Source organism: Squalius cephalus (genome assembly GCF_949319135.1).
Source record: "Squalius cephalus genome assembly, chromosome: 7".
NCBI classification, from domain to species: Eukaryota; Metazoa; Chordata; class Actinopteri; order Cypriniformes; family Leuciscidae; genus Squalius; species Squalius cephalus.
Window position 1 is genome coordinate 8,170,105 of NC_137128.1, and position 2,632 is coordinate 8,172,736.

Below are 2,632 nucleotides of genomic sequence, written 5' to 3' on the forward strand. Positions count from 1 at the left end.
TGCATTAGTTTACTGTTAAAATTATTATTTACAGTATTTTATTGGCAACTTTAGTTGTCAAGTAAATGCTGTATTTTAGTGAAATTACAACATATTGCTGTAAAATAAATTACAAGCTTTTTTCAAAGTTACTGTAAAACAATTAAACAATTGTAGAGTACTATAATGTAATACATTTTACAGCAATTAAAAACATTTTTACACGATGTAATTCCTGTAAATTCTGCAGTACATTTTGTACAGTGTAACCCGCCCATCTTATTACCTGTTTATTGATTAATTTGCCCCACCTGTCCTCCATCGTTACCTGCCTTGTTCGCTGTCCTAATTATTTTCCTTGTGTTTGCAGTCCTGTGCTGGTTTGTCATTGTATGATTCATTGTAGAATTAGTTAAAGAAGTCTGTATGTATTGCCTGTTCTTGCCCTGCCTTGACTGATGAATCATTATTTAAAACTGATTTAAAAAAAATATTCAAACTAATTAATATTTTAATAGATTGCAGCTACTGTATTAATTGTTAACACCTCTAGTACATGAACATGTTATTTTGTTTAGTTGTCTATTCAGAATCAGGATTTCTATTTTAAATAAAAAAAGTTGTGATTCTCAATTCTAGAATCGTGCAGCTCTTCATTTAAAGAAGAGCCCCTTTATACAGACGTTCATCACACTTTTTAAAAGAATGGAAAGATATTCTTTAATTCTTTATTACATTCTTTAGTAACTTTTCCTTTATGCAAGGAAGAAATAAAAGTCATGTGGTAGTGTTATTGCAGTAATCTTTTTATGTTAAAAAAGTACATATTTTCAGTTCCTTAAACCTAATAACAGCAGAGCAAAAACCAAGCTTTATTCAGATTGTGTATCATATTGAGTTTGTTTGATGGTCTTTGCTGTAGAATCTGAAGTTCAGCTGGACTCACTGAAACAGGAAGTAGAAGAGCAGAGGAGACACGAGCAAGAGGAAGCTTCCCTTATACACTCCATCTAATCAAGACAGGAAGGAAATTAATATTATTAACAATAAAATATTCAATAAAACAATATAAAATATGATTTGTTAACAACGGTCTCCTGGTGTTCTTCTAAAATGAGGGCGAGCCACAAATCCGTGAGTACAGGTTACAAACCCGTGGGAACGGATTGTGAAAGCGTGGGCACGGTTTATGAATTTGTGGGTACAGATTGCAAAAACTGAAGGCACGGTTTACAAATCTGAGAGCGCAGATTAGAAACTCGTGGGTACGGTTTATTAATCCGTGGGCACGATTTGTTAAACCGAGGGAACAGTTTGAGTACGGTTTATAAACTGAGAGGACGGATTGCAAAACCGTCGCCACAGATTTTTTTTTTTTTTTTTTTTTTCACAGGTGACTTCCCAGGCTCCGTAGAAAACAGAGCTGGTTTTGACCAGGTAAAATTAGTGTTTTCTTACAATACTAATGAGAATTTTAAATTAAAGTATATTACAAACTTTTAATTTAGACCCTAAAGAATCATATTAGCTTGTACAAAAATGGCATTATATGACCCCTTTAAAAACAATAAATCTCTGAAAGTACAAGACTAATTAATAAGATTCTCCTTTTCATGCAGGTATAGCTTTACACTATTTTTGACTACTTTTGATATTGTTCTACTTTTTAACAATCACTTGTTCATATTGAATCATTGTTTGTATAATTTCCTCATTTTAAGTTACTGTGGAAACTGCTAGCACATGATCAAACAAAGGCCAATACCTGCTGCATTGCAAAGATCAGTGTCACAGCAGCTCAGAGTCCCTGTCCCTCCAGTTGGTAGCGTTCCAGTCGCTGGTTCACATCCAGGTGCGCACCCTTTAGTTGTGACGACCACCTTCAAGGCACCTGTAAAAAAGACATAAATGTCCATATAATAAAATAATAAAACAATTCCAAGATTAGCAGTTAACAAGTATACTTTCTCTCCAGTGGTATCACTTATACAGCAGATTTCCACATTATACTGGACTTACCGATGGATTGTTCCACCCTTGTGGTTGAACATTTAGAAACTCCAGCTGCACATGTCTCCTCTTTTGCTTCACAAGAACCCGTCAAAACAGATGTGCAGGAGTAACACTTGAGAGAATAACCTTATATATAAGGTTAACAGTAATAATATAACAGACAGAGAGAGACATTGAGTTAGCGCTCTACAATATGATTAGCAAATAATGCATTTAAATACTTGCTGTTTTCTGTACCTCCAGTGAGAGAAATGAAAAGAAGAACGACGGAGACCTGCAGATTCATCCTGTGTCAGGAACTGAGTGACTATACAGAAATAATGCTCCCGTTTCTTTTATGTCGGTTCAGAAAGGGGTGGGTTTAGGACACTTTGGGCAGAAGGAAATCTAAAACTTAAACAGGTTGGGGCTCATTTGGAGAAGTGGTTTGTCTCCCTCCCAGTACTTCTCCAGAAGCATTTTGATGATTACGCAATCAATTATTCCTTGGAATATTCCTAGTAATCCATGCTACTCTTTAACATATCTCAAATGCTGTCTCACACACATGCTCATGCAGATTTCTAACATTGAGGTTATCGTTTGAAATAAATAATTTATACTGTAACAAGAAATTATTTTCTTTGGTTAACTGTTTTGG

General features: G+C 34.7%; 1 long non-coding RNA gene across 1 annotated transcript; it reads right to left on the bottom strand.

Moving 5' to 3' along the window:
* Positions 1-701: 701 nt before the first annotated feature.
* LOC307161684 lies at positions 702-2,313 on the bottom strand. Its single transcript, XR_013821778.1, has 4 exons — positions 2,230-2,313; positions 1,999-2,118; positions 1,745-1,870; positions 702-989 (listed from the first exon to the last, which is right to left on the bottom strand). It is a non-coding gene; the product is annotated as an uncharacterized lncRNA (long non-coding RNA).
* Positions 2,314-2,632: the final 319 nt, after the last annotated feature.